This window comes from Camelus ferus, chromosome 7 (genome assembly GCF_009834535.1).
Source record: "Camelus ferus isolate YT-003-E chromosome 7, BCGSAC_Cfer_1.0, whole genome shotgun sequence".
NCBI lineage: Eukaryota > Metazoa > Chordata > Mammalia > Artiodactyla > Camelidae > Camelus > Camelus ferus.
In genome coordinates, this window is record NC_045702.1 from 72,030,220 (window position 1) to 72,047,454 (window position 17,235).

The window sequence follows — 17,235 nt, forward strand, 5'->3', positions numbered from 1 at the left end:
TCTAGTTATATTCACAGGGTTCTATAACCATCACAACACCAATTCTAGAACATTTTCATCACCCAAAAAGAAACCCCATATCCTTATGCCCCAATATTTCCACCCTACCCAATATACCAAGTCCTAGGCAACCAATAATCTACTTTGTATCTCTATAGATTTTCCCATTCCGGACATTTTATATAAATGGAACCATATTGCATGTGGTCTTTTCTCACAGCCTTCTTTAACTTAGCATAAAGTTTTCAAGGTTCATCCATGTTGTAGCATCTATCATACTTCATTTCTTTTTATTGCTGAATATTACTGAGCATCATACGTTAAGAGAGTTAGAGACACATGTTAAAAAGCAATTTGCACCCTAATGTTCATAGCAGCACTATTTACAATAGCCAAGACATGGAAACAGCCTAAATGTCCATCAACAGATGACTGGATAAAGAAGTTGTGGTGTATTTATATAACGGAATACTATTCAGCCATAAAAAAGAATAAAATAATGCCATTTGCAGCAACATGAAGGGCCCTGGAGATTGTCATTCTAAGTGAAATAAGCCAGAAAAAGAAAGAAAAATACCATGTGATATCACTTATATGTGGAATCTAAAAAAAAAAAAAAAAAAAAAAAAAGACAAACGGACTTATTTGCAAAATAGAAACAGACTCTCAGACATAGAGAACAAACTTGTGGCTGCCAGGGGCAGACATGGGTGGGAAGGGATAAATTGGGAGATCGAGATTTGCAGATACTAATTGTCATATAGAGAATAGATACACAACAAGTTCATATTGTATAGCACAGGGAACCATATGCAATATCTTGTAGTAACTTATGGTGAAAAGAATATGAAAATGAATATATGTATGTTCATGTATGACTGAAGCATTATGCTGTACACCAGAAATTGACACAACATTGTAAATGGACTATATACATATATATGCACCAAAGGAAAAATAAAAAGACAGTTTGAGACACATTTAGCTGAAATCATCTAGGTCTTAAAGTAACTCCAAACTGTGTCATAAGGAATAACTGAAGAAACTAGGGATACTTAATACAAGAGTGGGAAGATACGAAGTAACATAATAGTTATTTACAGATGACTGAAGAAATACCAAAAATCAGAGAAAAAAACATCATCTGTCTGGATTCAAGGTGGTGGATTTAACGACTATGGAAGAAAACTATAGCAAACAAATTTTACCTTGACATAAAGAAAAAGAGTATACAATGTCCCCCAAAGGAAACTCAGAAACTCACTTATTCTTGACTGAGATGTAAAAATCTAGACTGGATGATCGCGTATTGGGAAGGATCTAGAGACAGAAGAACTTTTGGGATCCCTTCCAACCTTGACATTCTATAGCATTCAGAAGTCAAATGGGATTAGCATCAAAACTGAGATTAAAATCCAGAAACTTCTTCAGGCCTCCAACCCTCTTCCTACCCATCCTGCCATCAGATACACAAGCAAAAATGGCAAAGGAGAGTACCTGAGATATGTTGGCTGGGTGTGTTGCTGGATTAGTGTGGCGATAAGGAGGAACCAGGGAAGAAGAGGATTCAGGACACACACACACACACACACACACACACCCCTTAAGGGCAGTGTGTATGTTTATCTGGCTAAGCTGGGAGCAGACAAGGGATGTGGACTTTTCTCCATTGTCTCCACTGTCTCCACTGAGTGTTTTGCCCTGTAAATAAGGACAGAGTTTGGTTTGGGGAGAGACTAGAAGTAATAAGAAGAGAGGGGCTAGGATGACATCTGCACCCGTCTATGGTGAGACATATGAAGGCCCCAAACCAAAACCATTTTTATTAGGGATGTTGTGAGATTCTGGGCAAAGGTTGAAATACAAAAGCTCATTAAATTATTAGTGAAAGACTTCATACAATGAGCAGCATTCTTTGGGTGCACAGGTTACAACACTGTGGGGCAGAGATAATGTGGAGGCCATTGTTTCTGCATGGAACATACCACCACTCAGGTACCAGTGCACAGACGGACTGAAAGCATACAGACACAGTGGTTTGAGTATGGACATCACATGCTCCTGATGGCATAGCACCCCTGGAAATACTCAGCTTCCCTCAAGTAGCTTCACAGACAGCGGACACGGCAAAAAGGGAACTGAAAAAACATGAAGATATTAGGGAGTGACTTCAACCAACAGTCTGGTTTCTGAGCACATGTGAATATGATGCTACTTTGGTAGAATCTCAGAAATATCGTGGAACACTTTTAGGATGCTTAATTTCCTGGTGAAGCAAGTAAATCTTGGAAGTCACTGTCCATGAGGGCAAGGAGAATTGACAAATACAACAGTATGTAAGTAAAGGAGAGACGTTTAAGGAAAAAAAAAGAAAAAGGTTAATATATTCTCAAATGCATCAAAAAAAAAAAAAAACCAAAACACCCCAGGGGACAAGTATAGAAAAAAAGGAATTGGCAACAGTATTATGGTAGAAGAAGCTCTATGCAGGTAATCATATAACCTTGGAACAATCTAAAGCTCTATTTTCAACTGTGTATCTGTCCTTGAAAGTCCCTTAACTTATATAAACTGCAATAACCCTATCTATAAAAGTGTGTGTGTTGAATTAGATCACCTGCAAGGTCCCAGGAATTCTGAATTCTTATGAGTCTATCATTTCAACAGGAGATGTTGGCAAAGACACCAAAGAACTTTGATGTACTGCTGTGAATGGAAGCCGTACCATGTACAGTTAAGGAGTGAGTCAATGCTGAGAATGCAGAGGTTAATGAGGAAGTTTTCCTGAATTTTCACCACAAAGAGTGGTGTGGGATGGTAGATGGAGAGGTGGGTTTGGGATTTGCTGCTGTTTCATTTAAGCCATGATTCTTCTCAAGTATTATGCAGGGGTCAAAAAGGAAACTGTTACCATACAAAGGAAACAACATGGCTGTCCCACATTCTGACCTCTGCTTCTGACTTTTCCATCTCACATCCTCTGACACCTCATCACCCCCTGACACCTCATCACCCCCAATTCTTCAATCCCACAGAGACCTTCCATCCATGGAGCATATGCCTGCCCGTGTCCCTCAGGCCCTGTCATGTGATCATTTCTCTCTTTAGGCAACTGATGCATCTTGTACCAGGATCAAAACACCCTCACCACTGCATTCAACAAGAAAACCTCAAATTTGGTTAAATCAACCCTTGGCCAGTCTGTGTCTCTACAACTGAGCTTCACTGGAGAAAAACACAATCATCAGCAACTCCATCCTTCCATGTGCTCAGGCCCCAAGCCTGGCCTCATCTGTGATTCATCCCTTTCCCTCAAACACCTGAGGGAATCCTGTTTCCTCTGCCTTCACATATATCCAGCATTTGGCCAGATACCACCATCCACTGATCTATCCTTGCTTGAGATACTGATGGACTCTCACAACAGCCTGCTTTCTGGTCCCTTGGCCTCCACCATTATCCTCTATTTTCTATCTCGCAGCCAGAGTCAGCCTTTTAGAACTGTCACTCCTTTATTTAGAACTGTCCATTCACTTTTCATCTTACTTAGAGAAAAGCCCCACCTGGAGTTCTTATGATGACATACAAGGACTTACCTGGTTTATCAAATTCACCTCTTTCACCCTCCATACTACTTCCTACCACTCTCCTTGCTCTCTGCTGTTCAGCCTTACTGAGCTTCAGGCTGTTCTTTGAACTTGCCAAACACACTTGTCACTGGGCCTTTGTACTTATGCCTACCCTCCCCCCAACCTGGAACACACTTCTGTCAGGTATCCGCTTGGCTCACTCCCTTACATCATTCCAATCTCAGTTCAGATGCCTTCTTATCAGGGGGATACATTACCTAACCAACCACCTGTCACTCTTCATCCCCTCACTACACACTGCCATTTCTTTATAACTCTTATCGGCCCCTTTCACTCTCTCCCCTTTGGAGACGGCCCGCACTCTGTCTATGGATGGTGTACCAACTTTTACTTTAATCTGAGCACCCAATTCCCACACCTCTTTCCTTGCCTTTCTCTTGCCTTATACTCTATGCAGTATGTATCTCTCTAAATAAATCCACCTTAACTCAAAAAAAAAAAAAAAACTCTTATCACATCACATACATAGTTCTGTGATTTGTTTATTGTCTGTCTTCTCTCACTTGAACATAAATTCAGAAGAGCAGAGAATTTGTCTCTTTTGTTTACAGTTTTATCTCCAATTGCTAGAACAGAAAATACCCATAGTAAATGAATAAAGGGGAGGAGCTGGATTTAGAGTTTAACTCTATTCTTCCATGCCACTAATCTATTTACTCAACAATAGTAGTTGAAGACCTATCATGAGCCTTAGCACTGGGAATAAGGTGGTGAATAAAACCTATTACACTGGGGTGGGGGCAGTGGTAAAACAGAGATGCTAAATAAGTAGGTAAGTGGTACAATTAAAAATATTTGTAAGTGCTATGAAGATAACGAAACAAAGTGTTTTACATGAGAGTACACCAGTTCAGGTCTTCTGAGAAGCAGATGCCAAGAAAGAATTAGACATACAAGAGCTTTACTGGGGGAAGTGCCTGTGAAGGCCAAAGCAGAGAGGGGTACAGGGAGAGGTGGGGAGAATCTTCAAATGGGATGCAGCTCTGACACCTGGGGAAGGAGAGAAGGAAAGGAGGATTGGGTAGGAGGAACCTCAGATTATGGTGCAACTCTGAGAAAGTCATGGCTGGGCCAGCGGGGCTCCCTTCCGCTACCCCCAAGTAAATCTGCTCATTAGAGGAGCCCAGCCTTGGGCAGAAACAATCTGGGTCTAGCACCCCAGCTTGCTCAGTGACGGATTCTGGGCAGCCTCGGATGTGAACACTGCAGTGGAACTAAAAATGGGGCAGCTGGAGGTGGTCAGCCAACTACACTCCCCTAAAGTGTGATCTGAGTGAAACACTGTCATGGCCACAACAGGGAGTGACTCTGAGGGAAAAACTCCTTTCAACTGAGTGTTCAGGGAGATCAGTGCAAGGAGGTGACACTTTTGAACTGAGAATTGGAAGATAAAAAGGCACCAGATTTGGGGGAAGAGGATTCCAGTCTCTCTTATTGCAAAACACAAGTGCAAAGGCCCCAGGGTAGAACTGAGGTTGGCCTAATCAAGGAACCTGAAGGTCAGTTTGGTGAAAGCATGATAGAGACAATGAGTGAGGGAGGAAGAAGAGAGTGAGGACTGCAAGCTAGGTAGGGCCAGGTGCTCTAGGGGTGAGCAGACCATGCTAAAGTGGTCAGAATCTATCTGAACTTTATTTTAACTTGGAATTTGTAAGCCTCAGTTTTTTCTTCAAAACTGGATTTATCAGCAGATGTGTTTTGATGATTAAATAACATCATGTGTAACACAGTTCCTGGCACATCATGTGCTCATAGTTAGAGTGCTTTTTCTTTGTCAGATCTAACAATTTAAGTATTTTACACAAAAGAAGAGAGAGAAAAGTTTAAGATGGGGAGGACAAGTGAGGGCTTTGAGGGCAAAGATGAAGGGTTTGGATAAGATCCCAAGAAGAGAAATGACACTGTAGTCAAATTCATGATACAGTGTCTATTCGTACCTTGAGGAACACTGCTAAAATTTTGAATATATTTTTGTGACTCCTGTCTGCCTTGTCTTTTCCTGGTTCTTAAACTTCCTGCGTCTCTTTTTGAGAATAAGCCTAAGAATGAGGTCATGTCTTTTTTCTCCCATATTTGACCTTCCCAAGATTTCAAAATGCTGTTCTAAAAAAGGATCAAGCAAACCTTGGGCCAAACTTGAAACACAGGCCAGCTTCTCAAGGAAAGAGCCACCTGGCTTTATTAAAGTCTGTGTGTTTATTTACTACATTATATTGAAAAATAGCTATGTTGACACCTCTCCCTCAGTTGCTGCTGCCTGCTGGCTCAGCTAATTTTCTGTCACTGTAGCTCTCTCTTTAAACCATGAAACGTCGGTTTCTCTTGTTCAGCTCAGCAGGAGCTACAACAGAAAGGTTGATCAGGACTGGGATTAGGAGCCAGACCAAAGGAATTTGGGGAGGCACTGAGTGCTTTCCTGTGCTAATTACAGGTATCGGCGGCAATATTATTCCAAGTCACGGTAGTAAGGAGTTTAGCATTTGTTGAATATCAGCACCTTATTAGACTATGTATGGATTAGGAACTGAAAAGGAAAAAAATATGCTTTATATTCAGTTATTAAGAAAGGAGTTCTTTGTAAGAATTCAGAGTAATCAGATGGTAATAAAATCACACTGAGGAGCTGTAAGGCACGAAATTTTCCAGATTTTTCCATATACTCAACCACAGTAGCATGCAGCATAGGAAGCCCATTAGCCAAATAAGGATCAGACCCTGAATCTTCTGTGAGAACAGTGACTGGGGTAAATCTTACGTATTGGCAGAAAATCTTTGGTCACCCCTCCCTGGACCTGGTCTACCCAACTCCCTCTGTTCCCAGCTGACTGTTCGTCTGCCCCTCATACCCAGGGAGATAAACTCAGTTAACTCTGTAGACATGGCCTGGGTTCCAGGACACTGATTTCCTCATGGAATCCACACTCCCCTGGCCTGTCCTGCTTCTAGTCTCTGCGGGGTGGGGGCCTCTGCAGAGCTTCTCTCCCTCATCTGATGTGCTCTGGGAGGGTAAACGGGCTCAAGGCCGGCCTGGGGTCTGCTGTTTCTCACAAGCAAGCCCGAGTATGTTGGGCCACACAATTTTAGTATGTATTGACTTAGCCCTCAAAGCTTCAGCTCCATGTTCAACTTCATCCCTTCACCAAAGCTCTGCTTTAGACCCCTGGGGCTGCACAGCTGCTGACTGAAGACTGCTTTGATTCACAAAGTACTCCTATTCCTTTTCTAAACAGTTCTCTTTGGGAACTCCTGGGTGAGGAAGCACGCTCTGTCCACAAAGCACCTTCCAAGCATTTCTTGGTCCTAGAAAGTACAATGTAAAATAATTAACAAAGCTTTACACTTACCCTCTGAAATTCTCAAAGCAGAGGTGGACATCTGGTCTACATTAGGTTGGGTCACTAGCAATTGCTTTTTTGACAACAGAAAGTTTATTCTGAGAACAGTAGCTAAAAATCACAAAACAGAGCCAGAAAACTGAGAAAGGTAAAGAAAGGCATTGGCTCTTCCTTAGAAGTTCAGCTTCTTTAAGATCATCAAGACTCCTTTTTAACATAAAGTGGTTGCCTGAGGAAGTTTTGGAAAGCATGGGAAAACACTGAAAAGGAAGATGTAGCAATGGAAGTACTGTGATTGCCATGGAGTCAGTGTTCATTTTGAGAATGATTTTATTATCCTGAATTCTAGAAATGTGGTATGGTTAGTTTTATTTTTTTTTAATTGGGATATAATTCATGTATAAAATTCACCACTTTAAAGTGTTCAATTCAGTGGTTTTCAATATATTTACAAGATTTTGCAGCTGTCACCACTAATTCTGAGCCATCGTTATCACTCCAAAATAGAAACCTCATACCCCTTAGCGGTCATTCCCAATTCCCTACCCACTCCAGCCCTTGGCAACTACTAATTTTTTGACTCTGTGCATTTGCCTATTCTAGACATTTCATATACACAGAATCATACAATATATGGTCTTTTGTGTCTGGCTTCCTTCATTTAGCATAATGTTTTTAAGTTCCACCCATGTTACAGCCTATAACAGGACTTCATTTCTCTCTATTGCTGATACCATTGCTCCACTGTATGGGTATGCCACATTTTGTTCTTCCACTTATCAGTTGGTAAACATCTGGGTTGCTTCCACTTTGGGGCTAGTGTGAATAGTGCTGATATAAACATCTGTACACAAGTATTTGTTTGAATACATGTTTTCATTTACCTTGGGCATATACCTTGGAGTGGAATTGCTGAGTCATACGGTAACTCTGTTTAACTTTTTGTGGATCTGCCAAGCTGTTTCCCAAACTGCCTGCACCATTACATTACAGTCTCGCCAGCAGCGTACGAGGGTTGATGTGGTTAGTTTCGGAATCTTAACTCTTCAGTTCTGCTGTTGAAGCCAGATCAGCCTTTGTGTGATACTACAGTTTCAAAGAGGACTAACACAAACAAAACAATAACAACAACAAAGAACAAAAACAAATAAGAATTACTATTCAGTCTTTTTCTTTGACAATTTTAAGATTACTTTGGTCAAACTATTCTTATTCATAAGCAAAGGGCTATCACCTACAATGGTGCGGGTCACAGAACAGGAATTCAACAAATATATTTCAGATGAGTGGATGAATGAATAAGAGGTATCCTTAGTGGTTCACTAAAAGCATTAAAAAACATTAAAAGCATTTCATGAAATGCAGTGTGTTCTTGATTCTTGCTGCTATGGTATACTACACCTATTCTGTTGCTATCATAACATTTGAAGGAAATTTTAAAAATTCAGTGCAATAATGTGAGCCCAAGAGTGAGGAGACATAGAGGCTTTAGTCCTGCTCTGAGACTAATTTGCTGTAAGATGCTGAGTAAATGATTTTTAGTTTCCTCATCTGTCGAACAGTACTGATATCTGTTTTAATTACTTGCTAAGTTGTTGGACAGAGCATAGGAAATTATACATTTATAACCCTTCGTCAGCTGCTGCCTCCCTGCCCTTGAGATCCTGGATGTTGTATGCTCTGCCTCTACCTCTGCTTTTGCACACATTTCTTCTGTTCCTTACCTTACTGACTCCATCCAGACAGAATTTACACACACACACACACACACACACACACACACTTACCTCATTCACATAATGTGCACAGAACAAACATATAACCTAAATTACACAGTACCAATTAAAACCACATTAGGAAAAGACAATCTATGAAATGGAAGAAAATATCTGCAAACGATGTGACTGACAAGGGCTTAACTTCCAGAATACACAAACAGCTCATACAACTCAATAACAAAAAAACAAATAACCCAATCAAAAAATGGCCAGAAGACCTAAACAGACATTTGATAAGATGCTCAATATTGCTAATTATCAGAGAAATGCAAATCTAAACTACAATGATGTATCACCTCACACAGGTCACAATGGCCATCATCAAAAAGTCCACAAATGATAAATGTTGGAGGGGCTATGGAGAAAAGGGAACCCTGCTGCACTGTTTAGTGGAAATGTAAGTTGGTGTAGCCACTATGGAAAACAGTATGGAGATTTCTTAAAAAACTAAAAATAGAGTTATCATATGATCCAGCAATCACACTCCTGGGTATATATTCCAAGAAGAGTCCAATTTAAAAAGATACACGCACCCCAATGTTTATAGCAGCACTATTTACAACAGTCAAGACATGGAAGCAACCTAAATGTCCATTGACAGATGACTAGATAAAGAAGTTGTGGTATATTTATACAATGGAATACTACTCAGCCATAAAAAAGAATGAAATGCCATTTGCAGCAATGTGTATGGACCTAGAGATTATCATACTAAGTGAAGTCAGACAGAGAAAGATGAATATCATATGATATCACTTATATATGAAATCTAAAAAATGAACTTATTTACAAAACAGAAAGAGACTCACAGACAAACAAACTTATGGTTACCAACGGGGGAGCAGAGAGAGATGAACTGGGAGTTTGGGATTAGCAGATACAAATTGCTATATGTAGAATGGATAAACAACAAGGTCCTATTGTACAATACAGGGAACTATATTCAAGAGCTTATAATAACCTATAATGAAAAAGAATATATATGTACATATACATATCACTGAATCACTATGCTGTATACCAGAAAGTTACACAACATGGTAAGTCAACTATACTTCGATTGAAAAAAAAACCACATTAGGTGATTAGGTTACTTTTCTTCTTAAAGGATGTTTTGGGGGAGGCTAGGGCTGAAGCTTATCCTTCCTCCACAGAGATTTTTTACAAGTTCTTTATTCCATGCAGCTTTGATGCACAGCATTTCTTGGTCTCTTGGCCTCCCGTCTCCTCTTCTTTTTCCTCCCCAGTCCTCCTAGAAGCCAAATCCGATGCCTTTCACTTTCTGGAACAGAGCACCCTCAAGCACACTTTTGTTCCTGGGACTGAAGAAGCACCCATACCCTCAAGATCTCACATCTCCTTCAAAGCGATTGCTTGCTAAGGTATTTTTTCTCCTCAACAAAAATAGTTTCTTACCTCAGAGAAATTCTAGCTGTTGTATATTATCTGAATACATTTATTCATCTCATTCACATGTGAAAGTGCTTTGGAAAATTAAGGGAATAGATACCTAAGGGGTTTATGTCTGCCAACCCTTTTTCTCAGAAGGGAAAATGTCCTCTCTTTCCAGTCTATTGGAGAACAGCAGTTTTCACCAAACAGCCATCTTGTTTGTCTTGTACTTGATTATTCATCACAATGTGGGGCATGGCGGGCACGCCATCCAAGCATAACCAGATTCCCTGTGAATCGGTAGTTGGAAATGAGAGATCAGTGTCTTTAGGTGGCTGGATCTGTAAAATATATGCTCTGAATCTGTGGGTAGCCACATTTTCATTCATGGAGAAGCAGAAGAAATCTATCTTTGGATAATTAAAAAAATGCTTCAGCCAGACAGAGAATAGAAGAGAGAAGGAACTGGTTTTAGTTCTTCCCTAAGATCTTGAGGTGCTCCTGGTTTCAGATCCCAAGAGATGCTTTTGTATCCTTATAATACAATCCTCTCTCTGTGTTCTGTCCCCTTGAAGCTTCTTCGAGTTGATTTCTATTGCTTGCAATCGTAAGATTCTTAATAAAAGAAATATTTATAAAATGAGGACCTGCCACTGTTATCATTATTAAAATTTTTCTAAGCTTCCAGGAATAATATCTTTTTGTTTTCAAAATGTATTTATATGTTTCACTGCATTTGATTCTCATCACAACACTGAGCAGTAGGTAGCATAAGATTTACTGTCCCCATATTATATATGAGGAAATTAACCACATAATCAGTAACTGGCAAAGCCAGAAGGAGAGGACAGACCTGCTGGTGCTCATGTGACACGGTAGAAATGAATGTAGAGAGGAGCGGCTGCTAACTGAATTTACAATGTGTGTAAATGAAAGGTGTAGCTGTTGGAAATTTAACAATGCCTAGATCCCACTTAGTATCTGTTTAAGTTGAGTGAAATTATTATCAAATTCCCATGTAGGACACAGGAGGCAAAACCCTTACTGATGAAATAAACAGATGAAAAAGACGCAGCTGTACTGCTCTTAACCAAGAAAGTCATATGATTTTATTTATGGGGTAAGTAGCATGACTGGCTCCAATTTTCAAAGACTTTTTCTAGCAATGCTAAATATAGTATTATATTTTATTTCCATATAACACCATAAACTATATCCTCTTCTGTATCCGTAATTTTCTCTGTATTAGACTGGAATCTTTTGCTGTTTAGGAACCTATCAGTGGCCTGAAAACACTGGAATTTATAATTCACATGATATTGAAACATTGAGCATACAGTGTACTCAAACCTCTTGGAAAATCAAGTGGTCCTACTGTGTTCATTTCCCCTAATGTGGGAGTGTAGTATAAGTTCTCTGGAGACAATACTGTTAACAGATTCTAGACACCTGGCATAGATCTCAACAGGTTGGAGCACAAAGGATAAAGGCCTCCCTGAACTGGTCTGAGGACAATTCCATTCCACATCCAGATGGCAGCCCCCTGGGGCTGGCCTAGACGGGGAAATTCTGAGGAGTTATCAGAACAGAGATAACACACACTTTCTCAGGAGGGCTGGCCCGGGATACCTGTCTGTGCAGGCTCTTTGTCTTCTGATGCTATACTCACAGCATTTCTAGAATCAAGCAAAAATGACAGATATAGGCCAGAGATTTCAGTCCCTTATATCCACAAGCTTGTATTGTTTTTAAAAATAGTGGTATTTCATTTATTTAAAATATAAAAAAAGTTTTTCAGAGACATGAAATCATCATATCCCACATTTTCCCAGAAAATTAGAACTGTCTTAAAATTTTTAAAAATAATTTAATTGTTGATAGAAATCTTCACAATGTATGTTATTTACTATCTGTCTTAATAAACAAAAGGTATGAAACATAAAATCTCTTGTTTATTATTCTTAGGGGCATCCTTTTCTTATGACGGTAAGTGTAGGAGCTGGTAAGGTCATTTGGACCAGGTGTCTTCAGACAGCCGTGATGCCCCTGATTTTGGTCACTTCTATCTTCTGTTTGTTACCTGTCCCCACTGTCATTGAAAATAACCCTTGCCCCCACTCATGCTCCTCCTGGAACCCACTGTGACTGATTCCATCCATTCTTTCACCTACACACACAATAATACACTATTCCTTTTCTTTCCATTATTTTCATTAGTGATTTTCTAAAAATTTCTCCTTGTCTTCTTTAATTCCTTTAAAATTTAGCATTGAAGGTATTTGGCCTTTATAACCATCCCTCATAAAAACATCTCTTGAATTATTTCCCTAGCATTCTATATAAAAGTGAAAATTCAGAAATCATCTAAATGTTCAGTAATAGAAAGTGTATCTAATATTCCACTAAACAATCATTCAAAAAGACTAAATATAGATCTGTATTTATTAACTTCAAAGGATGTTTTATACAATATCAATAAGTCAAGGAAGTAACTTATAAAAAAACATGTTTTTTAAAAACCTATATATGTGTATGTATATGTATGTTACAGAAATGGCAGGCCAGCAAAGAAACAAACACCACTTGGAGGGTTGGAGTGCTCAGGTTTATTACACTGGCGGACTCAGAGAGGCTTATGCTCTGAAGCTCTGAGCACCTCCAGGAAATCTAAGTGAGGTTTTGTAGAGTCGCTTACAAGCTCGGGGTCCATCAACCAATAGGGTGAGTACAGCTAGGCAGTATCATAAAAGCAGAAGCAAAGGCTCGCTTGCAGTAACCCAAAACCAGTCTAGCAAGGTGAGACTTGAAATTCATGAGTTAGCCCAGCCCAGTCTTGGCCCAGCCCAACCTATTCCTTCTCATGTAAATACAGAGGTATGTGTATAAAGTGTTATTTAATAGAAGTATAATGTAAACCACAATTTAAATTCTGTGGTAGCCACTTTAGAAAAAATAAAAATAAGCAGATTAAATATATATTTTACTTAGTCCATTACATCCAAAATATTATCACTTCAACATGTAATCCATAAAAAAGTTATTACTAAGATTTCTTGGGTTTTTTATATTATCTTTAAAACTCAGTGTATATTTTACATTCACAGCACATCTCAATTTAGACATTGTATTTTTGATAAAGCAAAATGTAGTTATACCAAACAATAAAGTAGTATTTGGAAAAAATATTTTATACTGCTTCAGTTTTCATTTTAATTTTATTACAAATAAATATGTAAGTAACTAGGTAAACTAAAACTTTAGTTCCTCATTTGAACTAGCCATGTTTCAATTGTTCAATAACCATATGTAGATCTCCATGGGAAAAATCTGGAAATTATGTAAGAAAATATTAATTGAAATTTTAACCAGTTGATGGGCTAGCAGATAATCTTAGATTATTTTTCCTTATATGTATTTTCTAAGATTTCTGCAATTATACATACATTTCTTTATAACTTTTCAAAAAAGGATAAATGTGTTCGTCTAAACTTAATATATTTGCTTTATTTTTATTCTCTCGGCTGTGCTGTTGCTCCATATGTTCTTAGATTATTTATATTTTCCGAATTTTCTCAAAAGTTGAGGGTATTGGACCACTTAGTTTGGGTTAGATTGTGATGTCATCCAGTTTCACAATCCTTGACCTTTTTCATATAACAAACATACTTCATAAATAATCTCTTCATGTTGTCATACAATTATTCAACAACTACCTATCAATCACTATACAGGGCAGACATTGGCCTGGACCTAAAAAAATACAAAAGTGATCCAAAGAGACAATGTCCCTGTTCTCCAGGAACTTCTATTCAAATGGACATTGAAATAGATAAAGAGTGAACAAGAAACCAAATAGGATGTATTCAGGTAGTGGTAAGTGGGGCAAAATAAAGAGAATGAGAGGATAAAGAGTAGTAGACAGAGGCTACTTTAAGTGGTTTTGGGGGAGGGGAGGAATTCTGCAAAAAGGAGACATTTGAGCTGAAATATGAAGGACGAGAATGAGCCAGGTGAAGGTTAGGGGTGGGAGGAAAATGATTTCAGGCACAGAAAGGGAACTTGGATACTGGGAGAGCAGTACAGAGGCCAAGTGGCTGAAGAATGGAGCGTGAGCAAGAGGTCATGCAAAAAACCTGTATTTGCAGGGCTAAACAGGAGCCAGGAAAGAATGCCATGGGAAAAAATTAGAGAAGAGTAAAGAGAGAAGCAATATGATCTTATTTATTTTAAAACATCACTTTCACCACAATTTGGAGAATGGAAGAACTGTTCACGAGAGCAGGGACTATAAATAAGGAATTTCTGCACTATTTTAGGAAACACAGTAAGATATCTTAGAGCAGGGCTGGTATAGTTCAGAATCACAACTGACATCTTTTAGATAAATTCAAAAACAGATTTTAGAATTAATTAGACCAAGAGGACTTGATGATCAATGGATTTAGGGAGGATAGTGTGGAGCAAAAAGGAATCTAGTATGATTTTTAGATTTTTTTTTTTTTTTGGCTTAAGTAACTGGCAGAGCCACTGCATAAAATGGGAAAAGAGGGAAATAAATCGGTTAGTGGAGAGAATCATCAGTGACCTTTGAACACGTCCAACCAATTAGGTGTTTAAGTGAAGATGTCAGATAGGCAGGTGAATACATGACTCCAGACCTCATGAGCCAGGATTCAGACCTTGAAGATTGGTCTGACATAGAGAAACAGACTTGGAATGTGGGAGAACAGGAATTCTATCTAGAACTATTGGACAGAAGAAGCCTCCTAGGAAGAAGATGTAATAAAGAGGAGGAGCCTAAGAAGGCATTTAGGAAGATCTATATCAGAAACTAAGTTTAAGTAGACAATGAGTGAGGTAGGAGGGAAAGCCTGAAACTGTTAGGCCAGGGAATCCAGGAGGTAAGGTTTCCAGAATAGTGTTTCAAATGTGTTTAATACTGTCAAGAGGCCAACTAGGTTAAACACAGAGAAATTCCTGTTGGAACTGGCAACTCGGAGATAGTTGGCAACCTTGAAAAGAATAGAGTCAGTGGAAAAGGGAATAAAGTCAAATGTGCGTGGTTTGATTGATGAACTGAAGAAGTGAAGTTGGAGAAAGTAAGTAAAGCAACTAAATAAAGACCATTTTCTGGGAAGAGGAGTAGAAAAATTAGGACAGTAGCTGGAGGAAATGAAGGTTTTGGGAAGAGATTTTAAAATGGAAACAGTAGAGAATATCTGTTTGCTGATGGACTCATTCCAGTACAGAGGAAGAGCCTGATCCTGGACAGATGAAGAGACTGAGGAGGGAGGGGAGAGGAGGCCTGGCTAAGGAGATGAAGTCCTTGACAGGCAAGAGGATGGAGCCCAGTGCTCGCAAGGAGAGATTTGCTAGGACACTTCGCTCCTACTCCATGTACGAGTGCAGAGACAATGAACAGATTTGTTGCTGGGAATGTGAGGGAGTTCCCCTGTAGTAACTTTTCTCAGTGGACAATGAAGTGGCGTGTGCATCAGCTGAGGGTTAAAGACTGCGGGAGAGGGAAGGCAAGTATAAAGTAAATGGGTAATGTGAGCCACGGTGAACTGGGGGTGGGTGGGAACGTGGTACTTTCACTGGGAGAAGGAGGGGATGTTTCTGTCGTATTTTAATGTCATAATGAATGCGTTACTTTTCAAGATATGAAAGATGAGTGCATCAAGTGAGATGACTGACATATTTTTAAAGGGTCAGGACAACAAGGCCCCATGTAAAAGTTAGAATTAGCTTTCTAATATTTGTTGGAATCTAATTGATTTTGTTTCCATTTAGTTCACTTATTTTCCATTTTTAGTGTTCTGGCAAGCACTTGATTATCTACATTTACTGACACCTGACCAGACTAAATGTCTGTCTTCAATAAAGGGTGACACTTAAATAGAGTCCCTGAGCTGTAATGACAAGTATTAGAAATACGATTTACTGTCCTATAAATTCAGACATTATATTATTTAAGGATTCCACATCATATTTTCCACCAGGATTTTCTAAGATACACACATCTGCACACACACGAAAATTTCTTTTAAAGTATTCAAGCAGTGAATAAGATAAACTATAAAATAATTTGAGATCTTGAAGGACAGAAATCACAAAAACATGGATTTTAGTAACCATAAGATTATGTAAATAAAAAACCTAATACTAAGAAAACAATATCTAGTGACTTACTAAACATATCAGATGAATAAAATTAATCAGACTAAAGCTTAAAAGAGTCTTTGTTAGCCCTTTAAAATGCCCAGCTGCCCCATCTTTGTCTGTTATATCTGTACATTTTCAACTGGGATAGTATATATGGGCTGTGATTTCAGTGTACATATGTGCATGTACATTTGTACATAACAAAACTAAGTGTTTTCTTCATAAGTAATAAATTAATAGGAAATGCAAATACATTAATTTTTAATTTCCTTAGTGTACTAAATTCCAACAGATTTACTGCTTAGTTGAATTATGCATTATGTTTACTGGGTAAATGAAAATATAAAATTACTTTTCTCTATATTATCTTACTGGACTCTTAATTGATCTGACAAGGTCTCACACAAAATTAATATGTAAAAGCAGTTATTTTTTCTTTTTTATAAACACCTTTACTATGGTAAGATTCACATACAGTAAACTACTCATACTTCAGATATGCAATTTGATGAGTTTTGATAGATGTATACACCAATGAAACCACCACCACAATCAAGATAACATTTCCATCACTCCCCAAGAGGTGCAAATTTCAAATTCTCAATTTATTCCTTCCCACCCCCTTTACCCACTGATAACCATAAGTTTGTTCTCTATGTCTGTGAGTCTGTTTGTTTTGTAGATAAGTTCATTTTTGTCCTTTTTTTAGATTATAGAGCAGTATTTTTCTTTCTTGTTTATTAACTTGTTAGTAGCCTGTCATACCAACATAAATACAGCAAATGTTATCTCTTTCCTAACACTGTTTCAAAATTCCTAAAATAACTACATTCAGAGGTTTCAAATGAATAAAACTCTGTACATTTGATAGGAGACATGCCTTTGATATGATCATTTAGGAAGAATTCTGTCACT